The sequence below is a fragment of the Gobius niger genome (genome assembly GCF_951799975.1).
Source record: "Gobius niger genome assembly, chromosome: 15".
Lineage (NCBI taxonomy): Eukaryota > Metazoa > Chordata > Actinopteri > Gobiiformes > Gobiidae > Gobius > Gobius niger.
Window position 1 is genome coordinate 3150969 of NC_136866.1, and position 19785 is coordinate 3170753.

A 19785-nucleotide genomic window follows, 5' to 3' on the forward strand; every position below is an offset into this window, starting at 1 on the left:
AGTCCAACTTATCAAAAATGTAAATCTATAAAGGAGCTATTTATACAGGAACTATTAGGCACCCCGCTATTGGCCAGAGCAAGAGCGGGGCGTGTTTTGATTGGCCTCTTTCACGCTGGCCCTAATCTTAACCAATCGCGATGACGCAGGGGGGCGGGGCCTGGACGCTGAACTTTTTCCTGCTCCGCTCTCCGACCGCCGCTCACTACAGCAGGGAGGGGTGTTGTTGTGCGCCTGCCGCCTTCAGCTGCCAGGGTCGATATAAAAACCTCACTTCGACTGAATATCCGGCTTTTATTTCCCGTATTACAACTCCGAAGGGGCGCGGGCAGGTGAGTTATCGACTTTGCTTGAGTTTTTTCCCCCTGTTTGGGCAACTTTGGTGCAGCTCGTGCGCTCAAAATCTGTGACTGTCAAAACTCCCCCCCCCCCCGTACCCGTTCACATGGATGATGAAGGAGATGCCGGGGGGGAGGAAGTGCTACTTTGCGGGTTTATATTCCGTAAACAGTGCGCTTTGGGGGTAGTTTTTGTGCCAGCAGGACCTCAGCAGTTATGTTTTGCTGATCCCTGCTTCCCCGTCGCTAGCTTAGCATTTTCTAACGGCTTGACGCTAGCTCGAAACTAGCTCGCAAACTAGCCAAAGTACCGATTTACCCACCTTTTCTTAAAACTACACTCCACATGCGTATACCACGTTATCAGCTCGCACATTCACGAGCCTTTAACCGGTTTCTACAACGATCTGCAACTTTTTTTCCCCTTACCAAACCCGCTGTGTCTTCTGTTGTCGCCTCTCCCCGCACGATCTGTCATTAAACCAGTGTACGCGTGCGAGCAGGTGCCTCGGAGCAAAAGTCCTCAGGTTATGGCCCGGGTGTGTGAATTTCCGCAGTTCTAGAATAGGCCTTTTGTCTGAGCCAGCTGCTTCAGTTTCTTATCGCGAAACCAGCCCTGCAAAAACCCCACTTCTGCTTCTTCACAGTGTGTTATTGTAGCGAGCCCTGAGCGCGGCCACATTTCATTTTTCCTACGCTTGCACGCTTCGAGTTGAGATGTGAAATCCGTATATCATTGTGCCTTGGTCTTTTGGCTTGTAACAACAAACTGTAAGCCTCCTTGATTCTCAACCTCTTCATAGCAAGTGCTCTCTCGTTAGTACTTGGTCTAGATTAGGGCTGAAACGACTAATCGATTTTTGAAACAGTCGACAACTATTTTAGCAATCGATTAATCGTTTTCTGGTTCACACAGACTCAAATAGAGCAAAAATGACATGAAAATATAGCATTTTCGATGATGTTTTTCATAGAAAGTGCCTGTAAATGGTAAATGGACTCAACTTTCAAGTGTAAAGTCGTGGCTTCATGAAAACTGCCTTCAGCTGAATTCTGAAAAGACTGAGACTTTGATTATTGCCCCAGAGCAGAAAATCCCCTCGATTGTAAACCACCTTGGTTCTTCGGTCGAGCATCAGAAATCTTGGTGTTTGGGTTGACCAGTCTCTGTCTCTTGAAGCCACTCGAGGCACCCGGTGAAAAACTGTTTCTTCCATTTGAGAAACATCGCCAAGTTGAGGCCAATTTTATCCAACTCTGATCTAGAATTGTTGATTCGTGCTTTTATCTCGTCTCGTTTAGATTATTGTAACTCCCTTTTTACTTGTTTTAACAAACCTGCTTTGAATCGTCTTTAAATGGTTCAAAATGCTGCAGCGCGGCTTTAACAGGCTCTAGCAGACGGTCACACATCACTCCCATTTTATCCTCGTTGCACTGGCTCCCCGTCAAATTTCGAATTGAATTTAAAATTTTAGTTTTGACTTTTAGAGCGCTGCATGGTCAGGCTCCCAGATATGTGTCTGACCTGCTGTGCCCTTACTCCTCGGGTCGCACCCTTAGGTCCTCGGGCCAGAACCTCCTCACTAGGGCTGCAACTAACGATTATTTTGGTAATCGATTAATCTACTGATTATTTTTTCGATTAATCGATTAATCGCTTGACTGTGAAAGGTGCACGGAAATTGTATTTTTTCAATTTTTTGACCACATAAAGCTAAAGTGGCGCCGCTTGAGGACATATTGATGGAGTAAACTTAAAGTAAACGTTTGTACAAGGCTATTTGTGCTAATTCTGCTTTCTGATTGGACGAGACAAAGACAGATATTTATGAAATTTACAATGTACAAAACACTGCAGGCCCTAACTTTAAAAACAAAGTAGGTTTTCATCCAAAATACATAATTTTCATGTCTTTTTCCTCTACTTTAGTCTGTGTTTAGTAGAAAACGATTAATCGATTACTGAAATAGTTGACAACTATTTTAGTAATCGATTAGTTGTCGATTAATCGATTAGTTGTTTCAGCCCTACTCCTCACTGTCCCAAGAACCCGCTTTAAAACCAGAGGTGATCTGTCCTTTGAAGCCGTTGCTCCTAAATTGTGGAATGACCTTCCTTTGTTGCTACGTACAGCCGACTCTGTTGATTCCTTCAAAAAGGAGCTGAAGACGTTGCTTTTTAGACGAGCTTTTAGTTGACAATGCTGTGATTGTTCCTATGTAAATTCTGTAATGTTTTCTGTGATTCTCTGTGAAGCACTTTTTGATTTTATCTGTGAGAGGTGCTATATAAATAAAGTTTCTTCTTCTTCTTCAACTTATAAAGCGCTTTTCCACCTACATCAGGCACTCAAAGCGCTTTACAGCAAGGACCCGCTCACCCATTCATGCTCTCATTCACACACCAACGCACGCAGACACTGGGGGCAATGTGGGTGAAGTGTCTTGCCCAAGGACACAACGACAGTGTGCACTTTCAGGAGGTGGGATAGTCTGTAGTGTTTTATACAGTGTAAAATTCATAAATATCCGTCTGTGTCTCGTCCAATCAGAAGCAGAATTAGCGCCAAGAGCCTCCGACAAACATTCACTGTAAGTTTCCTCCATCAACACGTCCTCGAGCGGCGCCACTTGAGTGTCATGTGATCATTTTTTTGGGGAAAAAATCCAATTTTCCTACGCCATTCACAGCCAAGCGATTAGTCGATTAATCGTACAAATATTCGATAGATTAATCGATGACAAAATAATCGTTTATTGCAGCCCTAGTCTAGATCCAGCTTCATCTACGTTGAGTTTGGAGTTGTGATGGAGGAAGAGGAAGTCTGCAGTTTGGGGTAGTAGCAGCAGCAGCAGCAGCGGGCGCTTTGACGTGAACTGACCCTTGAGCCAAAACATCTCAATAAACAACTAAAAAGCGCAATCGGTGTAACAACATACTGTAACTGCAGACTTAAACCTCTTAACCGCTTGGTTTGGCTTTACCCAAATCTAAAAGCTTTTTGGAGAAAAGGTTTTAAAATGGCGACGAAATCGAGGATGAAAGTAACACACAAAAAGCAAGGCAAGTTTATTTGTAGAGCACAATTCATACACAAAGCAATTCAAAGTGCTTCACAGTTGCATAAATATAAGAAGACAAATACAATCAATAAAAACATCAACATAGAATTAATCAATTACAGTAAGAGGCGAGACTGTAGATAAAATACTTTCAGTTATATGCATTTTTAAAGCAGTACTAAGTAACGTGTTTACCTTAATAAATCCTCTTTCATCTCCCCCTGGTGTCTCTGGACAGAAAACCATGTTTGCAACTTGACTGTCACCGGTGCGGAGTCACCAATACACACTAATGGAATCACGAAGAAGAAGCTAACATGCTAACGGGCAAAGCTAACTGTGGGCTAACATCACTTTAAACAGTATTTACAGCCAAGTTTGAGTGAAAAAAAATATTTCTATTGTATAATTGGATGCACAGTAACCCTCACTCCCTTCGCCTTTTCTGTCAGCGTAGTATTTACTCTCCAAGACAATTAATAAGTTAAAAAATCGTAACTTGCTACGACACCTGCAGTTGCGCTTATGGCCTTTAGGGGGAAGAGTTACTTAGTACTGCTTTAAGTCTTGTTTAGATTCGCTCTGTCTTGAGCACTATATTTCTTGCTCGTTCGCACAAAGTTACCTAACCTCTGTTTTGTCGCTCCTTCTCCTCAACATCAACATAAAATTAATCAATTACAGTAAAAGCGACAAACACAGAACAAAAAAGTGCCGAAAACATGACAGAAAAGTGACCAAGAAAACACATCTGAGGACTGGACGGTCTGTGATCTCGGCCCGTCTGCTGAGGGATCCTTCGGCCCTGGGTCTCTATAGCCTGTCCGTCCATGGGAGTGGATCTCTCCTTCTGTGGTTCTCCCCAAGGTTTCTCTTTTCTCCTGCCGGGTTTTGGAGTTTTTCCTCGCCGTGCTGGAGCTGCTGTGAGGCGACTTCTGTTGTGATATTGGGCTATACAAAACCATTCAACTTAAACAACAAAAACGTGACTTGAATTCAGCAATTCTTAGCTTTCAAATGAGGCATTGCCCCTGGGTTATAGGCTGCAAAGCTTTTAGAGTTGGGTGAAGTCAAGCTGGAAAGAATAAGCTTGGTTAAAGTGGGGGTTAAGAGGTCAAAACCCACTTTTATTTTGACTAATTTAGATTAAACGAGCCAAGCTAAATGCAAGCTCGGGTCTTTATCAACAAGTACTCTATGTAAGAATACCTCAATGCTGCTGTGTATTTGAAATCAAGTGAACATTATACCATATGTTGTACAATAGAAACTTGGCTACTGTCTGACACCATCATCAGTTGTTGTTTACTGAATCAGAAGCTCCCAGTGACGGTCGCGTAGGTGTCTGTCCTGAAGCCATGTTTGACTGTCAGGAGCTGTGACTCGTGAATATAAGTTCTAACAGGAATGTGCTTTACTGCAGTTCTCGCTCTGTAATGGCACTCTTTTGTTGAAGGCGACGTACGGCAACAGCTGCGTCTTCAGCTCCTTCGCGCTCCGCTGTGTGTGTGTGTGTGTGTGCGTGTGTGCGTGTGTGTGTGTGTGTGTGTGTGTTGTGCTTCTCGGTTTGCCAGGCTGTAATTGTAGCATTTCTGGAATGTGGGGCTGACTTCTGTGACTTAAACATGCTGCACAATGGCTGTTGTGGATGAACCTGATCTCACGCGTAGCAAGTTGGAATAGTTTGCGTGTTCCTCGCCCGGGCTGACATACCTCTGCGCCACAGTAGACGCTGGGAGGCTCCACGGCGAGTTTTGAGGTCAGAAGTAACAACACATGTATATAGTGTGAATGTAATACAGAAGAATATAGAACGTATGACTGAAGTGAGCTTGTATTGTGTCATGATCTAGTGCTGACAGTTGATTTGTAATTACAATTTGAATGGTTGCAAAACGTCAGGCTGTGCAATATCCTGTCTCTATCCGGTTTGTTCAAAATAGGGCTGCAACTAACAATTATTTTGGCATCGATTAATCTATCGAATATTTTTAAGATTAATCGATTTTCGCTTGGCTGTGAATGGTGTCGGAAAATTGGATTTAAAAAAAAAAAGAAATCATCCACATGACGCTAAAGTGGCGCCGCTCGAGGACGTGTTGATGGAGGAAGCTTAAAGTAAATGATTGTTGGAGGCTCTTGGCGCTAATTGTGCCTCTGATTGGACGAGACACAGACAGATATTTAGGAAATTTACAAAGTACAAAACACTACAGACCCTTACTACGAAAAACAAAGTAGGTTTTCATCAAAAATACTACACTTTCATGTAATTTTTGCTCTATTTGAGTCTGTGTGAACCAGAAAACGATTAATTAGGGCTGCTCGATTATTGAAAAAATAATAATCACGATTATTTTTGTCATAATTGAAATCACGATTATTCAAACGATTATTTGTTGCCTTTAAAGAAATCCATCAAAAAAGTGACAAAAATCCATCAAAAAAGTGACAAAAATCCATCAAAAAAGTGACAAAAATCCATCAAAAAAGTGACAAAAATCCAGCAAAAAAAGTGACAAAAATCCAGCAAAAAAGGGACAAAAATCCAGCAAAAAAGTTACAAAAACCCATCAAAAAAGTGAGAAAAATCCAGCAAAAAAAGTGAAAAAAATCCATCAAAAAAAGCGACAAAAATCCATCAAAAAAGGGACAAAAATCCAGCAAAAAAGGGACAAAAATCCAGCAAAAAAGTGACAAAAATTAAAAATTAGAAGAAGAAAAAATTGAAAAAAAAATTGAAATAAATAAAAATTATAATCGATTTTTTGCGATTATGCTAAATTTGTAATCGTTTACTGTTGTAATCGAAATCGTAATCGAATTTCGATTAATTGCACAGCCCTAACGTATGACTGAAGTGAGCTTGTATTTTGTGTCATGATCTAGTGCTGACAGTTGATTTGTAATTACAATTTGAATGGTTGCAAAACTTCAGGCTGTGCAATATCCTGTCTCTATCCGGTTTGTTCAAAATTGGGCTGCAACTAACGATTGTTTTGTCATCGATTAATCTATCAAATATTTTTAAGATTAATTGATTTTCGCTTGGCTGTGAACGGTGTCGGAAAATTGGATTTAAAAAAAAGAAAGAAATCATCACATGACGCTAAAGTGGCGCCGCTTGAGGACGTGTTGATGGAGGAAGCTTAAAGTAAATGATTGTCGGAGGCTCTCGGCGCTAATTGTGCCTCTGATTGGACGAGACACAGACGGATGTTTAGGAAATTTACAAAGTACAAAACACTACAGACCCTTACTACGAAAAACAAAGTAGGTTTTCATCAAAAATACTACATTTTTATGTAATTTTTGCTCTATTTGAGTCTGTGTGAACCAGAAAACGATTAATTAGGGCTGCTCGATTATTGAAAAAATAATAATCACGATTATTTTTGTCATAATTGAAATCACGATTATTCAAACGATTATTTGTTGCCTTTAAAGAAATCCATCAAAAAAGTGACAAAAATCCATCAAAAAAGTGACAAAAATCCATCAAAAAAGTGACAAAAAACCAGCAGAAAAAAGACAAAGATCCATCAAAAAAAGGACAAAAATCCATTAAAAAAAGTGACAAAAATCCATAAAAAAAAAGACAAAAATCCATAAAAAAGAGACAAAAATCCATAAAAAAAATGACAAAAATCCATAAAAAAATGACAAAAATCCATTAAAAAAATGACAAAAATCCATCAAAAAAGAGACAAAAATCCATCAAAAAAAGGAAAAAAATCCACCAAAAAAAGGAAAAAAATCCACCAAAAAAAGGAAAAAAATCCATCAAAAAAATTACAAAAATCCAGCAGAAAAAGGACAAAAATCCATTAAAAAAAGTGACAAAAATCCATCAAAAAGTGACAAAAATCCATTAAAAAAAAGACAAAATTCCAGCCAAAAAGTGACAAAGATCAATTAAAAAAAGACAAAAATCCATCAAAAAAAGACAAAAATCCAGCAAAAAAGTCACAAAAATCCTGCAAAAAAAGGAAAAAAATCCACCAAAAAAGGAAAAAAATCCACCAAAAAAGGAAAAAAATCCACCAAAAAAGGAAAAAAATCCACCAAAAAAGGAAAAAAATCCATCAAAAAAGGAAAAAAATCCATCAAAAAAATGACAAAAATCCAGCAAAAAATGACACAAATCCAGCAAAAAAATTAATTTGAAAAAAAAAAAAATTATAATCGATTTTTTGCGATTATGCTAATTTTGTAATCGTTTACTGTTGTAATCGAAATCGTAATCGAATTTCGATTAATTGCACAGCCCTACGATTAATCGATTACTAGTTGTCAACTATTTCAATAATCGATTAGTCGTCGATTAATCGATTAGTCGTTTCAGCCCTCGTTCAAAACCTGCCATCTCTTCTTCATATTTCTCATATCCAACAGCAGCTCATACTTCAGTCTTCTCCTGGACGCGTTTAAAGTCTCCACAGTAGCTGGAGCCTTGATTTTTAAGCCGTCAATCGTAAATCTGCATTTCTCCCGGCTCTTTGGGACACCTGTAGCTGCTCAAGGCGTTTGACCTCGAGCTACACTTTGCCAAAGACAAATAAACGTGCGTATTTATAGCCGCCTGGAAGGCCCGCGGTGCCTGGACAATGTTGTTCCTGCTGTCTAAGAAGCTGTTAGGTCTGACGCCTGGGGCACGGTTTGGTAAATAAATACTTGGTGCAAAAGACGTTCACCTTTTAACCTCTTCCCTCACGGACCGCGCTTATTCCGTGCACCTTTTCACCTTCTTAGAGTTGACCCAAAACCAAAGATGATGAAACAACTGAAGTAATAGATTGAGTTTTCACTTTTCTTCCTTTTTTCATAAGATATTTGTGGAGTTCTTTGCAGGTTTGATGAATACAGGGCTGTGTGTGTGAGACCTGTGTGTATTTTTGTAGGTTGCTGTGATGTTGTTTTAACCACATTTGCCTTCCTCTTTGGTGAAACGTGTGCGTAAACTGCCTCAACTGTCACTGCTGGGTTTTTTTTTTTTTTACGGCTATAATTGCGTTGAAGCTGCTTTTTTTCCTGAAACCCGTGACGCGAAGAAACAAAACAGTCAAAGAACAACAGCGAAAAAAGAGCAAACAGGCACGTCGAGCCAAACGAATGCAAGCTGGCAGGGAATGAATGGGCTGCTGCTGCGGGGCTGGCTGTCTGTCTGTCTGTCTGTCTGTCTGTCGGTGTGAAGTTTGGAGAGTTTGAGGAGCATTTGAAAAACAGGATATGGCAACTCACACCCATGTTCTCTGCGGTTAGACGCTCGCTGTGAGAAGTCGCCTCGAGTCAGGCACTGTTTCTGTGTAGACGTACGGTATACCTGCCGCAGTGAGGCCATAAAAAGAGCAGTGTGTTTTATTAACGCCAGGGCAAAGAGCAAGCGATGTGCTCTTGTTCTCATGCGGGGAAAAGGTCCCATACATTTTGTTTATTCCTTTTATGTATATATAAATGTACACCGTATTAAAAAAAAGCTGGGTTATGGTTAAGAGCTAAAGGACATGGTGTGTAGTGCAGCGATCAGTGCTATGTTTAAAAAGATAATAGATCAGTTCCTAGACATGTTTGACACAAATCGATGCTGAAACTAGTAATAAGCCGAATGCCCATCTAGGGTCGCCCGTTGCATTATGGGTAATGGAATTTCTTTCGGCTACCAAACAGTATTGATAGTTGGCTTAAAGCGAAGAACGAAGAAAGCTCTGATTTAGACCGTTTTAACCGCTGGAAAGTTGATGATATAAAGTGTTTTTGACGTCGCCGTGGAGCTTGTTACGATATTGGCTTAAAGTTTATTTTTACAACCAGGGCTGCGAACGGAGATAGACAGAAACTTAAAGGAACAGGCCACCGTTTTTACACACTGAGATATGTTCTTACCTTAGCTTTGACGAGTTCTTTAGGACCTGTCTGATCTTCCCCCTCTATCTTGACCTGTTTTGGAGCTATAGAGGAGAGAGGGGGGAGAGGCTAAATGCTAACGCCGTCTGCGCTGTGTTTACGTGACTGAAGATCAGACAGGTCCTAAAGAACTCGTCAAAGCTCAGGTAAGAACATATCTCAGTGTGTAAAAACGGTGGCCTGTTCCTTTAAAGAACTGAACGACCGTTCATATGTAGAGATGCTTCAAAAGTGACGACCAGTCCTTGTTCACAGAGTTGGAATAACTATGTGACAAAAACCTTTCTGATCCTCGAAGGGGACTGACACTGTGGTCTTTTGTCGCCGATATTCAGGACATTTAAACTGGAATGAGAAATGAAAACGTACGCGAAATCTTCATTTTAATTATTATTGTGACCAGAGAGATCCACATATACCTCTAAATTTACTTTATTAGTATTTATTAACGAGTGATCTGATGGTACAACATGGCTAATCGATCGCTCATTTGACAGACGGAAATTTACCCACTATATTTAACATCAACACTGTTTTGAAACTTTTCCCTGTGATTTCAAGACAAATTTAAATGATTTCTGTGTCGGGCTGATCCCAGGTCCTGTCGTCCCCCTGTCCGCTATGGTCCACTATGGTCCACTATGGTCCACTATGGTCCACTATGATCCGCTATGATCCGCTCCTGCCTACGGAGCCGCCGTCCTGACTCTTCCCTCGCTTTCAAGATATTGACAAGTCACAAATATTTGCAAGAAATCGCTTGAGACTTAGTCTTTAAACCAATGCCCGAAGTCTTATAATTCACGGTCATCGCTCACACATTTCAATGGCGGAGTGGTTTGTTTAGTAGCCGTAATTCGGAGCCTGATTGACTCACATGCACAGTCGACTTATTGAACTTGATACTTCTCTGAATGACACCTTTCATGAACTCGGGGCGGTCTTGATCTTTATCATTTGTTGTGTTTAAATTGCATAATAGGAAACTACTCGGTGGAAAATTGCCTAACCTAATCTAGAGCATTTTCACACGTGTTGATGGTGGTAAAGAAAACCGTACTCTACAATGTCAAAGAAAGTCATGTTTTTTTCTCAGTATCAAGTTTTTATTGAATGTGACGACACTAGTCCTGTGACACTTGTTTCTTTCAGATTCCAAACAAACACTTTGACTTGTCATTTATCTTGTCCTCTCTTGCTCTTCTAATTGTTCTCAAACACAACATGAAAATCATCCTCTTATAATCTTAGATCTATCCTTTTTTAATGTTTTAAGAGCGATCCCAGCCATGTTGGTTTACATTAGGATTAGCAGTGGATTGTTCCCTCTCCCGCACAATGAGCCGTTCAACCTGAAACAAATCTCCGTCTTAGCGTGGCTTATGTTTTAAACCTGAGTATTTAAAGTTCCTAACCTGGAAGTGCTCATGACTCACCACGTTTTTACTTCATTCTCTCTAAATTTACTCCGTGAAAATGATGTTCCTCATGGCCCCACGCTCTTCCCCTTCCCTTTTCGCTTTCCCCCTGTCAGCAAAAACTCCCCATTATTCTGTATTTTTGCTTTGTTTAGCTTATACTTCATGCTTTTTTTTTCTTTTTTCAGTTGAGTAAAGTCTGATCCCCTGTTGCAAGTTATAAGATGAATGTCATATTGTATTTTCACTGAAATACCTGCACGACTCTTAAACCTGGCTCTCTAAAGATGAATCTAAAACAGTATCTTCTCTTATCTCATTTTTTTCCACACTTAGGAGTGTTATAGTGATTGTAGTGTCTGGTAAAGTACCACAACAATAGCGTTAAATGTCGATTACAGTTTTTCCTGGATCATTTGGACCGTTCTTGGCCCACATTCACAAAGCTCTGCTCTCGTGTGACCCTTGTTGTTGAAAGAGTATAAGACACTGCGCAAGACTCAAAGTTCTCGAATTATGTAATGTTGCATGTGTATAGCAGCAACAGCAAATGTGAAATATTTTATTTCACCCCTTAACTTCCACCTGAACCGAGCACATTTTCTCCAGTTTGGCTTTACCCCAATCCAAAAGCTTCTGGGAAAAAGCTGTGAAAATAGCGACAAAACTGAGATGAAAACAAGGATGGAAATGTGACAAAAAAGTGACGAAAAATGGATGAAAAAGTGGCAAAAATGTCACAAAAAATTGATGAAAAAAATTACAAAAATGTTACAAAATATGACAAAAAAAATCCAAAAATATGACGAAAAAATTACAAAAAATTGACAAAACATTGACAAAAATTGACAAAAAAATAAAAAATAAAATGACAAAAAATTCCAAAAATGTTACAAAATCTGATTAAAAAACTACAAAAAATTGACAAAAAATGGTTGAAAAAGTGGCAAAAATGTCACAAGAAATTGACAAAAAATGGACAAAAAATGACAACAATGTTACAAAATATGACAAAAAATTCCAAAAATATGACAAACATTTGACAAAAAATTGACAAAAAATTGACCAAAAAAATTACAAAAATTTTACAAAATGTGACAAAAAAATTACAAAAATATGACAAAAAAATCACCAAAATGTGACACAAAAATTACAAAAATGACAAAAATGTGAAAAAAAATGACAAAAAAAATGTTACAAAATATGACAAAAAAGCACACAAATTTGAAAAAAAATGGACAAAAAAATGACCAAAATGTGACACAAAAATTACAAAAATGTGATAAAAATGTGACAAATAATGACCAAAAAAATGACAAATAAAGTGACAAAAATTAGTTGAATAACCAACAAAAAAATGATGGAAAAAAAATCTGACGACGTGCGGAAAAAGATCTTCTCGATTCAGGCGGGAGGTTAAAGTGAAGCAAAACACAAAACTCCAAATATTGAATGATTTCACTTTTTTTCCCAACCAAACAAAAACTGTGAAACGAACAATCCTTCTTTATTATTTGTACTTCAGTCAAAAATACTGTGAAATATATAGAAATATCAGCTCACATTTATCCTGAGTGATACGTGAGATTCAAAAAAACTCTTTATGAAATGTTCCTTTGGCTCAACAATCAGGAACAATGATCCAAACATCAGTGAATCAGCCCTAAAGGAACTGAACCAACACAAGTCATATCTATACATGTTAGGGCTGCTCGATTTTTGAAAAAATAATAATCACGATTATTTTTGTCATAATTGAAATCATGATTATTCAAACGATTATTTGTTGCCTTTAAAAAAATCCATCAAAAAAGTGACAAAAATCCAGCAAAAAAATGACAAAAATCCAGCAAAAAAAGACAAAAATCCAGCAAAAAAAATGACAAAAATCCAGCAAAAAAATGACAAAAATCCAGCAAAAAAGTGACAAAAATCCATAAAAAAAAGACAAAAATCCAGCAAAAAAATGACAAAAATCCAGCAAAAAAGTGACAAAAATCCATAAAAAAAGACAAAAATCCAGCAAAAAAAGACAAAAATCCATCAAAAAAGTGACAAAAATCCAGCAAAAAAATGACAAAAATCCAGCAAGAAAAGACAAAAATCCAGCAAAAAAATGACAAAAATCCAGCAAAAAAATGACAAAAATCCAGCAAAAAAGTGACAAAAATCCATAAAAAAAGACAAAAATCCAGCAAAAAAGTGACAAAAATCCAGCAAAAAAGTGACAAAAATCCAGCAAAAAAAGTGACAAAAATCCAGCAAAAAAGTGACAAAAATCCAGCAAAAAAAGTGACAAAAATCCAGCAAAAAAAGTGACAAAAATCCAGCAAAAAAGGGACAAAAATTAAAAATTAGAAAGAAAAAAATTAAAAAAAATAAAAAAAAAAAATTGGAAAAAAATTGAAAAAAATATATAAATAAAAATTATAATCGATTTTTTGCGATTATACTAATTTTGTAATCGTTTACTGTTGTAATCGAAATCGTAATCGAATTTCGATTAATTGCACAGCCCTAATACATGTAACCTCTGTTAACTCTTTGTTTTGAGGCTCTCAGTCCTCCAGGTATAAACATAAATGCAGGGACGTTTTCTAATGTCTCAGTTGTGTTTCTAAAGGCTTCATGTTTGAGGAAGGAAAAAACGCTGGCGCAGGTGTTTTTGCCCGACTGACTGACCAAGTGCACTCGTCACGGCGTAGGTCAAGAAAACAGACGCGGGCGCTGACAGGCAGGAAAGGTCAAGTATCACCCGAGTCCACCGTGAAGCCTGGAACCCACGCTTCTGAAATAGGTTTGTTTTCTCTCCTGCGCTCCACTTATAGCCCCGGTACAGTCGCAGACCACCCCTCTGCGCCCTAAAGAATGCTCTCATTTGGTCCAGCTAAAACAATCAGCTTATGCCTCGGCGTGTAGTCTATTACAATCTCAAGTATGCGCTCGTAATCACTGTGTGTTGATGTTGGAGTTGTTCTCATAATCAAAGGCAGTGGCGCACATGTTTGTTTCAGCTGATCTGGCTTTGAGGCGGGATCATACTGGATTCAGTTTGCTGATCTCGCAGGGTTCACACAGATCTGGGGAAAACCGGGGATGGAATTTAGGGCTCCGTATTAGAGATCATTTCAGGAGCAACAGCTGATTATCATGATATGGGTTTGAGACAAAGTGTGAAATAGGACTTGCCACCCATAACTTAACTTCAATCTAAATTACACTTCAAATTGTCACCTTCGCTTACCCATGGCCGCCCCACTTGCAGTTTGTGTGCAGTGGCTTTTATGCTTTTTCTTGCCTTATTTGAGCTAATGTTTAACAATTGAAGATTCATAATGGTTTGATCCCATGCTTTAGGTCAGGGGAAGGCAAGTTTTCTTGGTGTGGGCCGGATTTTCTTTATTGTAAATAGACCGAGGGCCGAAGCCGCTGATTATTAGCCGAAAATAAAGCACAATATTGGAAAAAATTACCATCTTAAAGGAGATAAATGACTTAAAGGGGGGGTATTATGCAAAATCGACTTTTTCAAGCTTTACATCATGTTTTTATGTCACTCCCTCATTAAAAACATGCCTGAAGTGTTGCCTTGGCACATTCAGGTATTTTTGAGTAATCTGTAAAAATTCTGATGGCGGCCATTTTAGGGATAGGGTTGCCTGAGTCCTCCTAGGAACGCCCCCACCTCCTGGAGACGCCTCCGAGCTTTGGTCACCAGCCGAGTAACCAACCACTGCTCCTCAGCAGAACCCCCTCCCCTCTGATGCCACAGACAGCGTGTGGAGGGGGCGTGTCTAAAGGCTCAGAGGTTCTTAAAGAGACAGAGGCCTATTTCAAGACATTCACTACAGCCATTTTGAGAGAGACATTTTATACAAGGCAGTTATTCTAATTTACTGCATTTACAGACCAACAGAAGGTTTGTCATCATTGTAGTGTGATATAGACTGGTGCTATGGGACTGAAAAAAGCAGAATACCCCCTCTTTAAAATTGCTTGAATTAAAGATCTTCTATGTTCTATGTATCGAGTCTAATTTGAAGTAATCCAAGATACAAATGTTAGCGCCAATGGAACAAATCAGACAAATAATTGTTTTCCACTTGAATGGACACAAAATTATCTGAATTAAGAGAATAGCTACTACTAAAGGTTTTATCCCGTCTAAGACCAGACCAAATCTACTCAAACCTTAGATTTAATCTGTTCATTCATGTAGATTTATGTCATTTCTTCCTTAAAACGAGAGTGCACTTCCTTCAAATGCCAGTGTTGTCCATAAATATGACCTCATTGGGTGCATTGACAGTATTTCTACCTTTTTTTTCTCCCATTTAACTCTAATAATGTTAAAAGTACTCTCTGTTTTGTGTAATAATGTTTCTCAAAATCATCTTGAGGGCCTGATGTTGCCTACCCCTGCTTTAGGTCTATAGATACTGTTTTCCCGTATTATATCCTACAGATGCGGCCGTGCACTTGCTGTTCTTATTGGCCCCGAAATATCAGGCACTTCATCGATCCCTCATCAATGAAAAGTCCATAAGTAGACGCAACAACTGCACTTGCCAGAGCTTGCGGTGGACGTTGTGCTGCCAACCAGATGGGCTGAAGTTTTGTCTTAGCAAGTGGAATGTGTGGTCTGACAGACGTGAGGTGAGGGCTGGACAATACGGCAAAAGAATGAATCACGATTTTATTTCATCAACATGTGGCTGATTCACGGACTTGGATTTATCTTTTATACAAATCTAAGGTCAAACAATAACAAATGCTTTCCTCTAGTTTCATTTAACACACAAAAAGCTTCTTTTGTCTCATCCGATCTCCAAAACTAGGCGCTGTTTCAGCCAAAGAAAGGGCTGTAATCCGGTCTATTATAAGGTTGCGATAATTAGGGCTGGGTACCTTTCGTTTTTTTTTTTAAACCACTACTTTAACGATACCTGCTTTTCGGTACCGGTGCCTTAACGGTACTTTTTTTGATACCTTTGTTATTTTAATTGAGTTAAAATAATGTGTATAAAAAGTATGGTTCAGGAGGAAGTCCAAACACGGCACATCAGAAAACAGGAGCAGCAGCGTCACCTGTAACTTCATGTTTTGAGCAGAATTCCCACTAAAGCCGTGTAAAAAAGTGTTTGGACATTATTCCCTCCTGAGCTGCAGGAACAGACCAGATCCACATCAGGACCGTTTACTGAAGATAAACTTTTCTAAACTCACTGAGCTGTTCCACAGTGAAAGCTCCTCACACGTCACAGATCTGTTACATAGTGAGAGCGCTCACTCTGTCACTGACAAAGCACCATAACTGTTCCAAACATGGCTAATGCAGAGTGAGCCTCACCTTTTCCAGAGACAATCTTTGATCCAAACGCTCCGGTGCAGCTGGAGTTTAAACAACAGCAGTAACTTCAGCCTCTGCGGCTAAAGCTAAAGGTAAAGCTAAAGGTAAAGCTAAAGCTAAAGGTAAAGCTAAAGGTAAAGCTAAAGCTAAAGCCAATGTGTTTCTCGTTGTCACTGCTTTTCTATTTGTCGAAGAGCCTAGTTTCTTTTTCAGTCCTGGTTTAGTCCTGGTTTAGTCCTGGTTTAGTCCTGGCTCAGACGCGGCTCTGCCATCTCTGATAATGACTGAAGTGTGAGTAAGTTACAGCTTTGCTTCTGCATTTGCGCTGAAGCTGCTCATGAGTTCAGGCTTTTTTTAGACTCACTGCGGATCATTTATTGACGTTTGGAGAGAAAAAGTACCGAAAATTAGCACAGAAAAAAAAAAAGGTTTTCGATACCGCCCCCTACCGATAATTGAGATTGACCAAAGTAGGGATCGCAACCTTATATGAGCTGTTTTAACACAGACAGTGAAGTTTTTGCCACTAACATCACATGAAGTTCACTTTGACAGTATTTAACCTTGCTCCTCTAAATGTTGCCCTAATGTGATAAATGTATCTTGCTGTGAAAAATACGCTTCTTTTATCACGACTGTCTGTAAGCTTGATGCCCGATGTATTACCTTCAGCCTACAAGAACTAAACTTGAGCGGGCACTTCTTACAAATGAATGTTCTCGCTCCTAATCGCTGTAACATAGTCTTCTGTAGTGGATTTTGCTTGATGTTCGGTCTCTATAGGATCAGTTTGACACAGGGCTCAGTCACACTCGGACATGGCAACCTTTGTGTGTGTGCGCGCCGCCTTTGCCATGCAGCTCGCAGCAGAACAGAAGTGGCATTGAGCTGGTCGTAGGAGGAATTTTGACGCCCGCCTTCCCACTGCTCCGAGCAGCAATGGCCGCTGCTGACAGCTTCTGAATACCAGCCGCCTTGCCTAACTTTCCGACTCCTTGTGAAACGCTTCTCCTATTGTTCCCTTAAAGCTCACCCTGGCCCACACTCATTTTCTCAGCGTTGACCGTCGTTTTTAATATGAGCTCGTCCCGGCTCAAATCTGATATTCGGAATGAAGTGGCCGTTTGCTCGGGTTGTTTGTTGTCTTTGTGAGCTGCTGTCAGAATCCCTCGCTGCTGCGTGTTAGCGGAGGCCAGATGTGTAGGAGGAGAGACGGTAGTGACTGGTGAGTCTGTCGAGAGCGAGTCCATGTGGGCAGGAGGACCAGATGGCTGAGGGCAAGACTTGTCGGTTTTGATCGGAAAGTGGTGTCATTTTGAAAGTGTGATAAAGAAAACGAAAGGACTGCGGGGTCGTCTTACCTCAAGTTGAATTTATAGTGCTTTGAGAATGTTAGGTCTCGGTAGGAAAGCAAGTGGAGCCCGGTTGGTTCCACGGTGTTGGAATTCCTGGAGCCTTGGGTGAGTGATTGATGGTGGTCCGTTGGTGGAGATCGGTGCAGCCACGCTTCTGTCAGGCAATCCCAGGGCAGCTGTGACTACATGCGTTACATAGTTAAGCAATAATCGGGTGATGTGTGTCCATGAAAAGGGCTAGAGATGCACCTATCAAGGGTTTTTTGCTTCCGATACCGATACCGGAGCTTGTAGTATCTGCCGATATCCGATATTAACCGATACCAAGAGACTTATTTAAACGTGGTTGCTGTGAGTCTTGCAAACGAGATGTTACATGTCAATTATCCATTATATCTATTACTAAACTGTAATGGAAAAACATCAAACAAGGATCCAAGCACTTTTCTATGTTAAATATCCTTGGGTTTGTGACAGGGTTGCTTTAATATTAACACAAACATTAAACATAAAGTGATCTGATCATTACAACTTGTGCATTACAAATCTGTTTCTAGGCCTGTCAGTTTTTCTTCAAAAGCCTTTCATAAACTAAAAGGCTACTTTAGGTGTTCCAATCATAGTTTCTCTCCCAGCCTTGATTACTTGGCATTAGCATTAGCATTAGCATTAGCATACTGTTGCTTGCTGCTGCATTTTGCGAGTCAATCAAAAGTACTTCTAAATGAGGTACAGCAGGCCCATATTCACAGAGATTTAGTCTATGAAAGTTGAGCTTTTGAAACGGTGAGAGCCAAACGGGTATCGATACAGACGGCATCTCTGGAATCGCCCATATATGGTCATGTTTGAAAACAGTTTAGGGGGAAAACTTTTTTGAAAAAATCTATAGTTTCCCTAATTATTCAAAAAATACTTTAACAAATGCTGAATCTATTATAGAAAACGCTATCTCAATGGCCGCCGCCTGGGCGCCGCCATGTTTATTTCCCATACCGACTTTGAAGCTAAGCAGGGACGGGCCTGGTTAGAACTGGGATGGGAGACCGTTTGGGAACACCAGGAAGCCGCGGTGCTGCGGTGCTGCTGTCCGAGGACAACCCACCGTCACAAAAACGCGAGTGCACGAGATCTGACTGCCGTGCGTGTGCGCGCATTCAACCAGGGCGATGTGTGTGTGCGCGCGCGTTTGTGTGTGTGCGCGTGTGAGCGTCCGTGCGTGTATGTGTGCGCGCGTGCATCCAAACAGGGCTGTGCGTGCGTGCGTGCGTGCGTGCGTGCGTGCGTGCGTGCGTGCGTGCGTGTCTGTGTGTGCGCGCGCGCATCCAAACAGGGCGCTGTGTGCCATCGTCACTCACCCTAAACTGCAGCTGTAGACGCTCCGCACAGGTACAGGTACATCCTCCAACACACATCTGCGTGTCTTTGTTTAAGTCTCTCCTGCCCAAAACCTGCTCCAACACGAGCCTCTAATCAAACGCGCTGCTCCGACTGATTTATCCTCCGTGTGAGTGAAAGCGAAAATGACACTACCACTTAACGAGCGCATGGCCTGCACTGCGTAGTTTTTTTCTTTTTTTTTACTTTGCTGCTGTACCATTTGTTTTCTATTTTGCTTTCACGTATTGTGAGCCCAGAGGTACATTTTATTCTAAAGCAGCTTTGAAAGCATTGACAATTTTATTGTAGGTTGTACATACTGTCTAACAACGATCATTAGACTATTTCTGTTCAAAACCTACTCATTATTTGTTTTATTGTACACTACCATGATGCACCAAGCCACGGGTCCTGCACCGTGACCCAAACCGTTAGAGCTCAACCCCTCATATTTATCCATAATTATTCCACTATCTCTTGAATTCTATTCCCTGAGTTTCCCATATAACATAGCATATTGTCGTTGTAGTTAATAAAGGAGCACGGGTGCATCAAACTCTCCAATTGCTGTTTGTTTGAAATTTTTATTTGCCTTCATTATTTTACACATTTGTAGTGGCCATAGTTTTTGGAATGGGTTGGGAACCACTGTTCTACAGCTGAACTGTGTGACGGGTTGGACATTTCTTTGTACTCACTCATAATCTCAGAATATCAAATGTGGAGACTAGCGAGGCCCGGCCAAAGGCCGGGTCTCAGCTAGTTATAAATATAGTTTCTACTAAATAAAGATACAAAGACATGGGGAGGAGCAAAGAGGTTCAACAGCCCATAAATACATAAATAACAGAGAACGCTAACTTGATGCTACATGTTAGCATCGGGCTAATGCTAACGGTTAGCTAGCGCTAGCTACAACTGCTGTTTTTTCACTTCTACTGAACAATCTGCTGTGAGAAAATATCCATATGGGC

At 40.1% G+C, this 19785-nt stretch overlaps 1 protein-coding gene across 2 annotated transcripts in view; it reads left to right on the forward strand.

Annotated features, from left to right (window-relative positions):
• The first annotated feature begins 203 nt into the window (after positions 1 to 203).
• Positions 204 to 19785, forward strand: part of fam49a (family with sequence similarity 49 member A) — a 54062-nt gene continuing 34480 nt past the window's right edge. For both annotated transcript variants that reach the window (XM_079571842.1, XM_079571841.1), the window contains exon 1: positions 204 to 332. The gene's annotated coding sequence lies outside the window, so the exon portion shown is untranslated. The remainder of the gene's footprint in view (positions 333 to 19785) is intronic.